This window comes from Varanus komodoensis, unplaced genomic scaffold (genome assembly GCF_004798865.1).
Source record: "Varanus komodoensis strain SLA01 unplaced genomic scaffold, ASM479886v1 scaffold55, whole genome shotgun sequence".
In the NCBI taxonomy this organism is placed as follows: Eukaryota; Metazoa; Chordata; class Lepidosauria; order Squamata; family Varanidae; genus Varanus; species Varanus komodoensis.
Window position 1 is genome coordinate 2,492,035 of NW_025336157.1, and position 16,718 is coordinate 2,508,752.

The 16,718-nt window shown below is 51.9% G+C and overlaps 1 protein-coding gene and 1 non-coding gene across 2 annotated transcripts in view; one reads left to right on the forward strand and one right to left on the reverse strand.

The window, feature by feature from the left end:
- MACROD1 (mono-ADP ribosylhydrolase 1) overlaps positions 1-16,718 on the reverse strand; it is a 251,469-nt gene that overhangs the window by 101,109 nt on the left and 133,642 nt on the right. The gene's annotated exons all lie outside the window — the stretch shown is intronic.
- TRNAK-CUU lies at positions 11,453-11,525 on the forward strand. Its single transcript has one exon. It is a non-coding gene; the product is annotated as a tRNA-Lys (tRNA).

Sequence of the window (16,718 nt, forward strand, 5' to 3'; positions counted from 1 at the left end):
GCGGACAGGGAGAACAAGCTGGGGGCTGGGGCTGGGCCAGGGCCAGGGGAAGAGATGGGGAGCACAGCAGTGCCACTGCTGTTCCCAGGGCGCCACTCATCTGCTGCCGGAGGCAAGATGCTCACCTCATCTGATGCTCAGACAGGCCTTGAGTTACCGGGGGAGATGCGATTGATTTCACTGCACAGTGGAATGAGAAATATGGCCCCCCATTGGCTCACATCCATGGCACCTCTAGGGATGCCCAACACAAATGGTGAGTCTCCACCACACATGCACCTTCTCCAGGCCCACACCATTTCCTCAGTCCTTCAGAACTGAAACCGGCGTGCAGATGCCACCGGGAAGATCTGCACCATATCCCTTAGAGAAGAAGAGGAGAAAGCGAGGGGAAGTAGAACAGTACGCTGACTTAAAAGACCCAGGAGACGACAAAACTAAGCTTGGTCTCCTTCCCAGTTTTTTCACCTCTACACTTTCACCCATCACATTGTCAGACTGATCTCCTGCTTTGATGAGAGCTAAAACCTTTTATGATGCTACTCAGATGGTCAAGAACCCATGAGATTCATTGGTGAAAGCAGAGACTTAATCCAAACTGAAGGTCATGCGGGCTGACAGGAAGGTGAACACAATTCCTCATTTATGATCTGGAGTGGGTGAGGAAGGTGGAGAATAGAGAGTTCTTTCCTAGATCAGCCTTCCCCCTTTTCAGATGTTTTGAGCACAACTTCCAGCAATCCTCAATGTAGCCATGCTAGTAAGGGCTTATGGGAGTCCAGCTCCTAAATTCCTAGCAGGTTGGAGAAAGATGCTGTAGATAATCAGAGGTGTTCTTACACACGCATGTGCAAGCACACACGCCATTTTCCCTCATGCTGCAGGACAAACCCCTGGATGATTATGATTATTATTATTATTATAACATTTCTATGCCGCCCCTTGCCGAAACCTCGGGGCGGCTTACAACATGATAAAATACATTGAAATACAATAGTACATAAGAGCGGTTCCTGGGTTTCAACCCCTCTGGGGAGGCTCTAGCTAAAATTAAGCCTGGGCATTGCGCATGGAAAAGGTTGCCACGGAGCTGCCCCACAAGCTCCGCGGCGAGTCCCTGGTGCAGTAGCAAAGGAAGCGATTTGCACAGCAAATGCGACTGCTGGACCAGGGGAGCTCCCTGGCCTGCTCACGTGCAGCTCAGGAGCAGGCTGGGAAGGATGAGCAGGCGGCAAAGGCCAGGGCCCCGCTCCACGTCGCCACCACGTGGGCATCGCCTTGTGGCCACGCACAGACGGCGACTGTTGTGAGCAGGGCTCTGCACCCTCCGTCAGCCTGCTTGGCCGGTCACGGGGGATGGGGTGCCGCCATCGGGCTTGCACCAACGCCCCTCCCATTTCCCAGCGCCTGAGAGTGTCTGGAAAATTGGGGAGCTGCAGTATTTGCACAATGGAAAGAGCGCCAGAGACATTCTCCATGCAGGGAAAGGCAGATGCAGATGCAGACGTTCGTTCGGGGTGTTCCTTCAGAGGGCGCAGGGACTGGAGTGAATCGGTGGATTCTGCGCCTGTGCGAGCGCATGGAGGGGCGGCGCCCTCTGCTTTTAACAGTGGTGCTGAAGGGCCTAAACGTGACTCTGCCGAACAGGATGCTGGCAGCAGAGGCTCCTGCGTTTTCCCATTTCTGTGCTGGAGGGAGAGGGGACAACAGCCCCCAGAATCAAAATCCAGGGGGCAGAAGTGGCAAGCAGGTCGGTTCCCGGCACCGCAGGGACCCAACAGCACAGCGGCTGCTCAGCTGGGTTCCTTGCATACTCTGGGTGGGCTTGCATGAGCCCACAAGCCATGCTGCACAGAGAGCGATGCCCGCTTGCCACGTGGCACGGCTCCGTGGCCAACCCCCCCCCCCATGATCTCTGAAGAGGCCTCTGGCCAGCCATTAGCCAAAAGGGAACCTCCCCGAGCAGAAACAGACCACCTCTCGCATACCATATACTGGGAGGAAGCCAAGGCAAAGATGCCTGGTTGTGCACCTGCACACAACCAACCATGCTGACTGGGAATGATGGGAGTTGCAGTACAGCACCGCTGCAGGGAGTTAGGTGGAGCAGATTGGCCAAGAGGCCAGCGTGAGACCTGGGGGTCTAAAGGATGGTGCCCATTTTTGGATGCTGTGTGTGGGGGGTCTTGGTGACTCCCCCCGCCCACTGCACGCAGCTCCTGCCATCAGCTGCGCAGTGACTGCGGAGCCGGCCTCTGTTGGCAGCGCTGCCCCAGCCTGGGAGCGTCGGCCTGGGAGTGCTTTTTTATGAAATTTAGGTGGCAGGAGGGAAAATGGTTCTGTTTGCCTGGGCCTTTTAATTCAGGATATTGCTCTGTTTTCATTTGCTTTCTGCTCTTCGCATGATTTCAATTGATTGCTGCTTTACTCCATTGCATTTAAATTGTTTTATATTATTACTGTGGATTCCATGTTGGATATATTTTGTTCTTCTAATCTAAGCCATCTTGGAAACTGCTGCTGATACATAAAAAAAGCAGGGCAGAAACAGATTAAATATACAAAGAAGTGAGTCTTCAAGACAGACCTAGAAGCATGGCAAGCAATGTGGGGAGAATGCTCGGCAGCGATGCGAGAGGTGGAGGGGGTCTGCACAGGCTTTTAAGGGGCCCGGGGGGAGGGGGGGCTTGCCTAGCGCCTCAACCTGGCCGCCCCTGCCAGCAGCAGAATAAATTAGAATGAGCAGAAAGGAAAGTGCAAATTTGCCTCCTTTCTATCACGTTACAGAATTCATGCATGATGCATTGCTGAGCTCGGGTGTTGCGGAATGCATCATCTCTCGGTGCAGCATTCTGGATTATTTAATTTTGCACAGGGTAAGAAGCTGCCCCCCGTAAATTTCCTCCCACCCAGTTATCTCAGGCCCACTTGGCTGTTTTGCCCCCTGAGCCGCATTTATTTATTTATTTATTCGCTTATTATGTCTACAACTTAATTCAAGAAATGTTAATCAATTAATCTAGCCTTCCCAGACTTGTTCAGTGAATCGATTATCTATCAACTCACTTTGCATACAAATATTCCTGAAGCAAGAAATGCACTTCGTTTCACGTTGTGAAGACGCCGTGCGAGGCGGCCGCTTAGAAGAGGCATTCCCTCTCATGCAGGAGGGAAGAGTCGAGAATACCTCTGTTGTGACAGGGCTTGCCCTCTGCTGTTTTCACAAGAAGGTGCTTATCAACAGCCCTCCACAATCTGCTGTCCCCCAGAAGTGGCAGACTACAATTCCCATCGTTGCCAGAGAACCTCTGTCAGCTCTGGCGCTGAGTGATGCTGGATTGGGGCTGGGGTTGCGGTGATGGAGATAAAGATGCCTCCCAGGTTACTTTTGATCCATAAACCACCTGGCAACAGTGAGGAACGTTAATTAAAATGACAACTCTCTGAACCTCGGCCCCAGCACCTTTTGTCTTACTATAAGCATCCGTCTGTCTGCTTGACTATATTGCATCATGTTTGCATCATCCCTCTGTTGACTTTCAGGCTGTTTCTGGATCCAGTCCAAGAGACTCATTCTGCAACCTGGACCGTTTGGGGCTTGGATAGCTCAGGGCAATGTCTGCCAATCGGGTTGCCTCCAAATGTTTGGACTACAACTCCCAGAACACCCCAGCCAGCTGTGCTGTCTGTCATTGTAATCCAACATATTTGGAGTGCCCCAAGTTGGAGAAGCCCAGCTTCTAAATGCAGAATGTATTCTGAAAAATCTTGCCCCTCGATGGCGGGACCTCTTTCCTCGCTCAATTTTAGTCAGCAGTGAATCAGCCCAATATTGCAACCCTTATCCATATAATTATCATTTCAGTCTGAAGGACCACGGCTTTGCTGCCGTGCTTCTGCAAACCACAGGGTTAACCTAATCGTGCCAACGCCTTCCTCTTCTTTGATCAGTGGGCCCCGTTTCTGCTGCAGGCCCCTGTCGGCACTCACTGCCTGCCTCAGCTACGAGAGGGAGGGATAATTTATTTTGATCCATGAACCAAACCTCATTGAGTTGCATAAATTCTCCTCCCTCAAGAGCCCCCGGCTGTCCACTTTAGGGCTGCGCTATCCTGACCCACTGCAATGTGGGGACGGCTGCTCGACAGAGTGCATAGCAGCAGATGCAGAATTCCTGCCCTGAGAAATCTGGCTGGCTTTGTGTGCTCTCCAGTGATTCACGGATGCTTGGGAAATTTCAATCCTCATTCCAAGGATCACTACCCAAGCCCTGCTCTGCCCTCAACTGCTGGAGGCTGTGGTGGTTTGCTCTAAAATAGGCACGCATGCATACACACACACACACACACACACACGCCCCTCCTTAGACTGATTTAAAAGCCAAGTGTGTGCACGTGCTGTGGGGAGAACCTCCTGCAACACGTTCTCAGCCGTGCTCAAAACTTGCCCCATCTCCTGCAAAGCATAACATGGCAGGCCGAGTTCTTCCTTAGCGCGCGCGCGTGTGTGTGTTTACAAGCACCTGAGACACGGATTTCACCTCAAGGTACCCTATTCTAGAGGGAGCTGAACCCCAGGAAACAGCAGCCCATGACAACTCATGCTGACAGAGGTGGCTGGCTGCAAAGGACAAACCGGGCAGCAAAGGGGGATCGTGGTGCATTTCTGGGGCAGCTCCCAGGGCAGAGGGGGCACACCTGGCGAAGTGGCCCTGTGGGGGCTGAGCCTCTGCTGGGAAACTCCAGACTCTTGGAGCGAAACCTGCTGCCTGTAGTAAACCAGGGTGGCCGCTTTTGCACGACCTCAAAAGAGGAACTGCATCACTCTCTCCCTGTGCTGCAGATCTGCATTCTTTGCAGTCACAGGGGGGTGGGGGGCTTCGGCTTCAGCACCTCTCATCTCCAAATGCTTACACTAGACTTGGACTGCACAGCCTTTCAAACAGAGGTCCGTCCCCTGACAGCTCCTCAAACAGAGGACTGTGTTCCGTCAGTTAGGGTGCATGGCCACCCTACCCCCATCTTCCATCTCTTTGGCAGCAGGGGGCAACAGCTGTCTGCCTCTCCCCTCCCCATTCTGCTTTCTCGGCTAGCCCCGGGAAGCCTATGCCCTGCAGGAACCAGTAGGGCTGCGACAAGCCCTGGAACTCTGGGAAGTGTGGTGGCATGAAAGGAGCCAGGGCAGCTGCAAAACTACAATTCCCAGTAGCCTGGGCAAAGCAGAGATTAGTTTCAAAGGCGATTTTTTTCCTGGTTGTTGAGACACAGAAAAAGCAGTGAGCCCTCAAAAACCACCTGAAACATGCAGGCTGGACTGTACCCTGTCCCTCCTTAGCGGGCCATGGTCACATTTCAATCCGCCATTTTCTCACAAGCAGCAGAAATTGCTGGAACCCTCTCGCTGAGCCCAAATGGCTTTGAACCATTAGCATCAAAAAGCGTACACTGGATAGAAACATCTGTTTCTAAGTTCAGAAGCTTTTAGCTTGTCATAATGAACGCCTTCCCTAAATCGAGAAAAGATGCCCTGTGCCTCTTTTCAGCCCCCCGTCATGCTCACAAATATAGCATGCTTTTTGCAGGATTCGCAACAAGCCACCTAGGCCTGATGTGGGAGATCAGTGAATAAAGGTTTTGCTGGGCAGCACAAATCCTGGGATTCAGGAAAGGGTGCAGGGGGGAGGGTTCAACTCCTCCCGCCCAGCACCATGGATCTGCCCCACTTGTCCACGCCCACAGCTCCTGTTAACACATTAGATCCCCCCCTGGGCAGGGGTTAGGACAAGATGGGTCCACATCTCCCTTCCTCAGGAGGAACCTTCCGCCCGATTCCTTTAAAAACACCCGTGCACATGTGTGTGAGAGTGAAGTCTACAAGGAAGCGCCCCGAGACATTGCGAAGGGTGGAATATATAGGCTTTAAACAAACAAACAAACTCAGCAAGGATTGAGGAGCCTGCCGCCTGAACTGCTCCTCAAAAATGCAAGAAGTTGTTTTCCCCCATGTAGATTATTGCCAGTTCCTGCAGCAACCTCACACTCCGCTCTGCCTTCTAAGGTGCGTGTGCCCCCTCTGCATGTTGCTGGGAAGCGTGGAGTGGAGAAGTGAGGGCTGTTAAATGGCTGTTTTTGGGCACAGAACAAAGAGAGAAGTTGGGGAAGGGAAGAGAAGAAGCATCTTCTGGAAGCCCGGCTGAATGGTACTGTTTGGAGGCTGGGCCCACGCCCTTGCCATGGGACATTTGCTGAAATTCTGCATGGGGCGTGCTTTACCCACACGACGTGGAAAAGCAAAAATCCAGTATGCGACAGAGCGCAGCAAGATGTCTGATCAATGTTTGTAAGCAGTGGTTATTTTTAAGATTTCAAGAGGCCAGCAGTGGGAGATGTTTATGTCTTTAAGAAACTTGTTCATATTTGCACTCAAGGCACAACAAATATTCTTTACCAATACATGATGGAAATGATGTTATCTGTCTAGTGAAGGGATTCATATTGGCTTTCACGGTGACTGGAAAATGTCAACAGTTTCTCTTAGCGGTTAAGATTTAAGATGTGTTCATTCGGGCTGAGAGACATACGCAGGGGGCATTCCCCATTCCCCAGGAGGTTTGGTAAGATCCAAGCCCAAATCCGATCCAGAAAAGCTGTCAAACTTTGAATAGTTCAGTGGTTCAGTAGCTTTACTGCAACAGGGTGTTTTCATCTTTCTGGTGTCGCATTTTGTTTTTGCTTTGACTATTATCAACTGCCCCAGAGCTTTGGGAGGAGCCATGTGGAATTAGTTCTTGATTTACATCATGTAGGGCCCCCTTCCCCATCCTTTCAGATGTCCTGAACTTCAACTCTCGTTCATCCCAGACAGCAGGGGCGATGGTCAGGAGATCTGGGGGGTCACCGTCTAAAACTTCTGGAAGACCCCCATGTTGAGGAAAGCTGATTTACGGTTTGCACCAAGAATTAAGATTTCAAATTCTGCGCAAGCCCTGCTATTTCAGTGTAAGACCAGAAACACCTTCGCCATGACAAACACGCTGAAAAAGCTTCTCTCCTGACATGCTAACACAGCTGTCCCCAAACTGTGCTAGACTACATCTCCCATAAGTCCTAGTGTGCTGGCTGGGGAGGATGGGAGTTGCACTCCAATGGCAACCCCAGGGACCGAGATATGAACATGCCTAGAAGGTGCCCAGGTTGAGGGAAACCACGGGCAGAAGGACTACAAGGGGGAAGCGTCATGGGTGGGACTCACATACAATATATTCAACACCAGTTACAGCCAAACGCCCCCATCCCGGTGGGCCACCTAAATCTACGGCCGCCTCAGGCCCAGACGTCCCAGCTTTACAGGCAATAGCAAAGGAAAGAAGAAAGCAAAACCACGCTCTCGACAAACCCACACACGGGCCACGGGAGCGCATGGCATGCAGCAGGGGCAGGGGTCCTTCCCTACCTGGGGAGGCGGAGGATGGAGGCCTTCTACCTGCAAGGCACATGCTCCACCCATGCGCCATGTCTCTCTCCAGGCCCCAGTCACATGCGCCTTGCTGGAACTGACTTGTTCTCAGGCGCGTTGCCTCCAAGCAGCAGGCAGGGTGGTACCCAGGGAAAGATAACTGCGTGCAGTGTGGGGTGTCTTTTCCTTCCCCCTTCCTTGGGTGTGTGGGGAGAGACTGGCGCCCTGTCTCTGGGCCTGAGAGAGTAGGGGCTTCCGAGGCACTGGTTGCTGTGGGCGCATCCTCCTCCTCCTCCTCCTCCTCCTCCCCTATACCCAGAGAACTACCCTCTTGGAAAGAACTTGCACATCTCCTTGACATACTATTTTTCTATCTGTAAGGATTATCATCATCATCATCACCACCATCATCATCGTCAGGTATATAGGACTATTCAGTCTTGAGAGCTGTTGCATTGCATTTCTATCCCAACATTTCCCCTCTTGCAAGGAACCCAAGGCAGCTTATATAGCCTTCCTCCTCACCATTTTATCCTCGCAACAGCCCTGTGAGGCGGGCTTGGCTAACTGCCCGTCATGGTCCAAGTCTCCCAGTGTGCTTCCCAGCTGAGGGGGGACTAGAACCCAGCTCCCCCAGGTCCCCAGTCCAGCAGTCTGCTGAACTGCCGTCGCCCAGGGAGCCTCCGTTCTGCTGCCAGCGAGGGGCTGGCGCCAGACGGGCTGGCGGGTGGTTCGAAGAAGTTCTAAGCTGACTGCCGCGAGGGAGGGGTAATGTCCCCCGAAAACACAGTCCCCAGTCAGAATAAAATCTACCTGCTCTGGAGTGGGTGAATGCTTGAAAGCAGCCAGACGGCAAGGCCAATGCTGACCCAGGGATGGGGGCCAGGAGGGGAAGAGGCCCGGGCAGCTGCTAGCCCAAGATGGGGGGGGATGCAGGAGAAACCCGGCCCCTTTGAGCCCCACAGCTGGGCGCCCTGGGCTCAGGAAGCTGCCTGCCGCAACGAGGCCGGAGCGTGAGACAACACGCTCATGAATGAGGGTCTTTTTCCCTCGACCTCAAAGCCTCCATTGTGGCCAGGAGCCCACGGCCCACCAGCTCCAGGCAGGGGCTACGTCTGGGAGGACGGAGGCATGGGGGCTCTCCCCCTCCAGCACCCACCACTCTCCCGGTCTCCTTGCCCTCTGAGCAAGGGGCATCTTTGCCACGGTCATCCACTCCCATGGTGTCTGAATCATGGTGGTCCCCCAGCAGCCTTTCCCGCACCGTTAGCACCCGCCTGTCTCCTTTGGAATTGGAAGGGCTGGGGACTGAAGGCGATGAGGGGATTCGGCCATAGAGATCAGCCTTGCCCTCTGCCTGCCGGGGAATGGGCCACGCTGACTTCCTCGGCTGGCTGGAGAGGACGTCTCCCGAGGAAGGAACCGAAGAACCCCAGGGCCTCAGCCCCCAGCTTTGCACAGGCACCCCGAGCACGGCTGTCACCCCATTCCCCACTTCCCCCCAGATGTGGTGGGATTGCAGCCACACCAAGCCTGTAGCCAGAAATGTTCTGCGGAGGGGTGGGGAATCAGTGCGGAACAGCCAGAACATAAATAGAAGCAACTTAATGCGTTTAATGTTATTTAATCATATTATTTCCGAGCCGGCAATCGGGTAGAACGCTTTCCCTTCTGTCTCCATGCGCAAATGGGGCTGGAGATTTTTTTTAACTGAGCTGAACATTTAGGGGAAGGGTGCGGAACGTCCCTAAGGGGACTACGCCTCCAGCTGTGAACCAGAAGCAAACGCGAGCTGGAAATAAGACGGGACAACCCCAGTTTCCTTGCACTTAACTTTGAGTGGGCATCCCCTCCCTTGAACCACTCCCCAGAGGAGGGACTTTGCACAGGTACGGCTTCCCTTGTCCCTGCACTGCCGGAGTGTGACGGGCTGCCCCATGCCCAGCCCCTTAGCAACTCGCAAGGCCGAATGAAGGCAGGCAGCTTTAAAAGAGAGTTGCAACTGGTACGACGAGAGGTTTTTTGCCTGCTTGTCTTGCTCGCCCTGCAGCTGCCTTGATCAAATAGGTTGCACCTGAGCATTGCTCCTGCACAACCTGTTTACCGGATGCAGGAGGAGGATAGTGGTGCTGTACCACAAAGAGGCCACAAAGCCTCTCTCCGTGAGATGTCCTGTCGCCTCTTTCCTGGCAAACCAGCAGGGCCTCCACACACGCAGTTCAGCGTCCTCCAGTGGACAGAGCTCATTCCCTGCCTCCCGCCCCGAGCTGCTGCTCCTCTCGACTGCTGCAGCTTGCTTGTTCGCCTGCCTCTTGTGCCAACCTGGGCAAGGGTGCAGGTGAGAAGGAAGCGTGGCACATGCCCCGGCCTCTTTCCTCACAGGCACTCAGCCTGCTGAGCGAGCGAGCGAGAGCAGCGAGGAGGAAGGCAAGATCAGGAGGGGACTATGCTGGTGAGGGAGGGGGTCCCTCTGGGGGTCCCTTAAAGCCTGGAGCCAGCACTGCTTCCCAGGTGCCCCACAATTCACTCCTTCCCTCCCGTTCCTGCCCCTCTTCCTCGGCACCCTCCTTTTGCCTCTGGAACACGTACATGGCTGCCTTCGAACCCAGGAGCCCTGGCCGCCTGCCCGCCCGCCTGGGTAGCCGGAATCAATAGCCTGTGCCGCCGCTCGATTGGGGAAAATGTGGGTGGATGGCATTTTGCTAGATAGGCTGGAAAAACATAAAAAAATACGCTGTGATCGCAAACGCTGACCTTGCTTGGTGGCATTTGGCCGGTTTGAGAGCAGACGACAGGGGCTTTTTCCAGCTGCCCTGGCTGGAAGGTGAGGGAGCCCAGCAAAGACCTCAGGCAGGATCTCGCTGCCTCATGGGATCCGCCCCCACACGCACACACGCACATACAGAGTCCTGGGCTGTGCCCTGTGCCAGCAGCGTGCAAACCAAGAGCTCCAGGCAGCTCTTGCCGACCTGGCCTCCCCTTCCCCGGCTTCTGAGCCAGATCATGGGCTCTGCAAAGGCAGGGCAGGGCAGGGCAGGGCAGGCACACCTGTGCCACCGCCTCGCCACGAATGATGGGTCTGCAGCGCCACCTTCTGGCCAGGGCAAAGCAGTGTTGCCGGCACGCTTTTCGCTCGGAGGGAGATCAGGGAAACTTTGCTCAAGAGCAGCAGCGGGTCCTTCGTGGACTCAGCAGCCGAGCGGAGCTGCTCTTTCTCTAGCTTGCATGTTGCTTCGGAGCCCTGCTTGCAATAACCTTGTAAGACAGGTCAGCATTTAAAAAAAATAGCGGAGAAGGTGGGGTTGAGAAGGGTGGCTGGCTTTTCACCCAGCTACCATGTGGCAGCCTGCTGTGCAGATATGAGCGAGAGAGGCTGTAGCTCTCCGGGCGCAGAGAAACCTCCCTGCTGACTGCTATGGAAGAAGCTGCTGCTGAAGTCAGAGGAGCAGCCAGACTGGTTTATTTTCCAGTCAGTGGGCAACTTGAGAGCTTTCAGCGGCTTCCTAAGGGCCGGCAAGTGAGTGTGTGGCTACAGTGAGATTTGAGCGTGAGATGTCTCTCATGCAACACCTCCGTTTTCAACACCAGTTCCTTCATTATTTCTAAACCACCTATTGACTATCAAACAGCAAAACCCTAAAAATCACACCAAGCGAGCCAAGTGGAAAAACAACCCAGCTGGAGCACGAAACTCAGGGTGTAATCTTATGCCTGTTTGGACAAGAAAAATGGTCTCCTTACTGGCCAAGGCGTGCTAAGGCGGTGGAGGCCTTCCTTTGGCAGAAATGCGTGGTGCATTGTGCCTTAAGTCACTTTAAACACCTTTTTAACCACCCTAGCAATTTCACACCTGGTGGTAAAGCATACCTTTGGCTAATGCACGATTCACGTCTGCGTTCATTTCAGCGACTGCGAAGGGAACCCTGCAGTCCTCGGCTGCTCAGAGTGCAACTCCGCGTCCTCCAAGCCTTGCCTGAGCTCGGCCAGAGTGGCTGGAGCCTGGCTAGCTCAGTTGGTAGAGCACGAGACTCTTAATCTCAGGGTCGTGGGTTCGAGCCCCACGTTGGGCGAAGACTTTTTCGTCCACATGGTGGGCATGTCGTGAGCAGAGCCGGCTGGTGCCGGAGGTCAGACTAGATGGCCCGGGAGGCCCCTTCTGACTCGCTCTGTTTCTATGTTTCTATGTTGGGGTGGCAGCACTGGTCTTAGTGAGCCCTTCCTCCCAACACTTCCCCTTCCATGCAGGGGGGAGCTCCAAAGATGACTGGCTTCGGAACAGGCATGGGGGAGACGGGGGCAAGGAGCGAGGCCCTACAGCATCCCGGCAATGCCTCAGCCTCTCCATCTTGTGAGGAGAGGAAAAACATTCCGATGGCCAAAATCAACCTTCTAAATATTTTGGAGAGTGAAGGACACACAGCAACAAGCCTTGCCTCCGTGTTCTACCTAGCTTCCGCCAGATGCTCCTAATCCTGTGGGTTTGGAGGATTATGGGCGGCCACATAGGGTGGTGCCTTTAGCCATGGAAACACAGAACCCTTTTATATTTCTGAAAAGATAAAAGCGGTCCCCAAGTTCGTCTTCCTTCAGGCTGAAAGAGATTTCAGGATAGGATTGCTGCCTAATTTACCCTGCAGAGTTGAATATGCAAAAGTGCTCTACAAATGTTAACTGTTAGAAGCAAGAGCAGGAGGAATAGTATTCCTATTGTCATTGTTTAGCGTACAAAATTGTAAGGAAATAGTTTGGTCTCTTTGGATGCACTGCAGACATGCTAATCAGGGGTATATGGTATTAAATGTCAGGCAGGATAAAATGGGTGGACAAGGCTGCCGCATTACTGTTTGCTCTGCGTTCTTGCGGGAGCGAACCCAATGCACACACGGTTGGGACTGTGGGAAAAAAAAGCCAGGAAGAGCAATTGGAAATCAATATTGGGAATTATTACCAAGACAGTGGGGCATACTTTAGTACAATCACCCATGTGTTGCTTATCAGGTTTGTTAAAAGATAACGTGTGTTCAACAGACGTCGATCGTGTTGGGAATTTAATAACAACTGCTGGAATATGTATAGCAAAATAAAAAAAATGTTGGGAGCCTTCAGCAAGAGAAAGGCTGCAAAAATCTCAGGAAACATTCACTAACAGATTGCTATTAAAATGAATAAAGGAAACTTAACTCTTTTTTGGGGGGGGGGACATGGAACCCTTTTATTTATAATTGGAGTACATTTATAATAAGAAAGGACCAGACAAGTGTGTGTCTTTTTGCTGTTGTTAATGTATTAATGTGTGACAGACAGTCACTGTTGTGCCTTTCCAAAAAGTGCATTGTAATAAATACTTTAGTAATAAATAAACTGTGAATCAAGTGCTAAGAATTATTATTACTATTAATAATATTATTTTGCCATTTGCAGGCAGGGCTTCAGTTGGTTGAGCATAATCACATTAGGAAGAAATCAAGAATAGAAATCCAGAAATAGAAAGGAAGCTGTTGTATACATGTAGCAAAGGCCAAGTGTCCTCTTTTGTATGGGGCAGTCCTCTATTTGAGGCCTTACTCTGTTGGAAGCGATGCAGTGTCCACTTCTGCTTCAAAGACAGTGAGCACCTGGGCAGGTAGGGGTTCGCTCTTGTACGATTTGCGTTTTGCAAAGTTGTCCCCACCTCCAGTTGCCCCAGGTGGACAGCATGGCGGCGACCCCCAACGGCACACCCCGAGGGGCCTCTGGCGAGGCTCAGGTACAGACATAGATGGCGGGTGAATTATCCGCCACAAAATAAGGTGACCGTCATTAGCGTAGCTGGCTTCATGCGGGGATTAGGCAGGATGAGGAGGAGTGAGATAGAAGCCTTTCAGCCCTATTAGCCGTGAAGGCTAATTAGAATCTCCCTGTTCTTGGAGATGTACCAACTTTGTTAAATCAGTTCTGTCCATGTTCCATGCATTGTCAGCCGCCTCTTGTTCTGTCATCTGCCCATCGATGAAATCAGATTCTTCAAGGAACGTACAAGAATTTAGTTCTTCTTTGCACATTAAAGAAGAATTTAGTTCTTTGCATTTTAGTTCTTCTTTGCCCAGATTCCCCACACTCAGAGTTTTGCTTCCAATAGATTGCAAACCCATGGAATTTGGGCAGCTCGGGAAAAGAACAGTCTGCTGAGGCATTTGCAGAGTGGGGCCTTCTGGACCACAAGCAGGTGGACAAGTTACACAGTCACAGTCTTTCGCCCTCCCCACTCTGACGTTCAGATGTGAGATGTATTGTACTCCCCCTTAAATGGTCGCAATTATTGCTCAAGTTGCATGGATACATATCAATGAACATATGCAAATTTCATATGTCATCTTTTGTCTCCTTCTGGGGGGATGCATTTCATCTTTTTGGTTTGTTTGTTTTTTGGCAATGTGCACAGAGCAGCCCCTACTTGGGGTCTTTAGAAAGCTGACCTGCAGGGCTCTGCCTCCCCTGGTCAAAGGCACAGGGCCCCACCTGAAAATGGGTGCCAGTCCCTGCAGAGAGGAGATACAGCTATGCCGAAATATGGCCCCATACCAACACCCTCTTTGTTCCCAGTTTTAATTAACTGGCTCAGCCCTCCCCCAATTAAGGCTTTTTCCCCTCTCTCCCCACCCCACAACCCCCGCCTCTCCCCCTCCCGATGTGTCAATTTTTGCAAGGAATCGCAAAAGCAGCTCATTAGCAGCCTCCCTCTGCCTGATTTATCCCAGCAGCTTCGGGGAGACGTGACGTATTTCAAATGGCAGGAATTGCAGGCGCTGTTCACAGAAGGTGAGAACTGCACAATGCCTAAGATGGGGAATGCAGAGGGTGGCAGAGAGGGCTTTGGGTATGGGGCCAAGAGTTCAGTGGGTCGCCTGCTACAGGTCCTCACAGTCACTGTGTCCCAAAACCTCTCCCAGGCTTCCTATGGGCCCTTCCCTTTGCTTGGCTCCAGCAGCCACACCCCTCCTTCGCTTGTTAGGAAATAAGGCTGACAGGCCACCCATTTTCTTTCAGGAGCGCTTAAAAGGAACTGCTTCTTTTTGTATTTGTACACCGCTTTTCTGCCAAAGCACTCTGGGGCAATTTGAGGTTTTAGCTAATGCTGCAGAGATTCCTACAAATGCAACCTAAGGAGCAGGATTCGAAAAAGGAGAAGACAGGGAGAAACACGCAAAGGCAAACATGGCCATTTTTTGGTGAGGCTGCAAGGAGTGAAGTCACACTGTGGAACTCCCCCCGGCAGGACATAGCCCTGGGAGGGGAAGAGCAGATCGGCACTAGGTTTCAGTCAGGCCTGTGGGTGGGACCACGCCACCCCACTTCTTCCTCCTATACAGTTTGGCAGAAGGGCCTCTGCCCCCCAGAACGTGGCCCAGTGGGGCTGGCTCTGGCCGGTGGCAGTTCTTTGGGTCTCAGGCAGGGGTCTCCCTGGCTCTCCCACCTGAGACTCTCTGCCTGAGACCTTGTGCATACAAAGCACATGCCCCCCCCCCCCCCAGTGGCAACTTCTGAAGATGCTTCTTGAAAATACCCAAGGGCTTTGTGTAGCCATTTTAAAGGCTGAAATGTAGAGTGTTAAGCCTTTTTGGGGAAATCCTGCTTGGATTCTGTAGAGTGGAAGTATTATTGAATCAGAGCTCATCAGTTGTATCTTACGTGAATTGCCCCCCGCCTCAGAAAAAAGGCAAGTAGCGGGGACTCTTACACAGGGCCGGACTGATCAACTCACACAAAGCCTGCTTCACTTATCCAATCTGTTTCATCTTCTCTGCTCATAAAATTGGTACCCCAACTTTTCTCATTGGAACTCAAATGCAAACCAAGACATGTTTACTCAGAGGTCTGTCCCTCAACATCCTTCTTGCATCGATAGTTACTTGGGCCTGCAATGCTAATCGTGTCTCAGTGGAACTGGGAGCAAGCCTCAGTGAAACAACCCATGCGACAATCCATGGTTTGGGGTTCACACATTTTTATTCTAATGGCTGCTCCAACAGCATGATGCTGGCAGGCAGTTTTTAAGCAAATTTAGTAACCCAGAACCTAAGAACAAAGCATGGGTTCTTTTTCTGGGTTGATCATGGCTCACAACCCATATCTAATTAGCATGATTAATTTGCATGGGTGACATTCCAGAATGCTAAAGTTACCATACAGTTCTGTTAGCCCACTGTATCTGCAATAGGTGCTGTGGGTGATTCATAACAATGTTTTTTTTGGGGAGGGGGGGTGCGGGATTGGTATTATTCAGTGATTTTATGCGATTGTGCCTTTTAATAGGTGGCAAGCTGCCTCAAGCCACTGAGAGGCAGTTTTAAAAACAAGTGTTTTTTTTTCCCAGAGTGTGAATGCATAATGGATGATCCACAGTGTTGAATGAATGAGTGGCTTGGGTGGGAGAGAATTAAAAAGAGCAGGAATTAGGGAGAGGGGTTCCTGCACTTGGATCCATGTTTTCATTGTTTTACTTTGCTATATTCTGCATTTCTGGCCTAAACTGCTCTGGAAAAGACGCCTAACAATACTTTAATATAAGGAATAGTAACTGGCGCACTGCACTTATATTTTCTTGCCTAGTAGGGCGACAACAGGGCTCATCTGTTTAACAGAGGATCGATTAATTAATTGGGAATGGAAACAAAACCCACAAGCAAAGCCACCTGTCTTTGGTGGGGTGGAGCTTGTCCCATTGTCCCAAAGGCACTTTACCAACTGGCCCACCGTTTAGTTGTTAGTTACGGCCTCCGGGATGTTCCTGGATTGCAAGATCAGCCGCAGTCACTGCAGCCAGTGTCGAAGGAGGATGGAACTTGTGATCTGAAACCCGAAGGACATACACGCCCCTCCTCTGCTCTAGAGGCCCGCTTCAAATGGGTTGGAAGGGGCTTTGACATAACGGCACTAGGCAGGGAAGCTTTAGCAAAGCGACTTCCTGTTTCCCTTTCTCCCTTTCGCCTGCAAGGGACTAGCATGGGTGGGTGTCTGTGCAGGGGTCGCTAAATTGCAATGCCTTCTTTGCTAGCGTGCGTTAAACAAAACCAAGCTCTTTTCAGGAGACAGAAGAGTGCTCCCGAGAAAATCCCAAGCCCCCGGAAGACCAGAACTGTGCCTGGTCCCTGGGTATATGCATGCCTGCAGATACTAGCCTCACAATGCACACACCCAAGAGTGTTACACTTTGCTTTGTAAGTAGCTGCCTTTCGCTCTCGTGTCTTTCTGGAGGTATCGGGGTGCGGGGAGAGGAGGAGGGA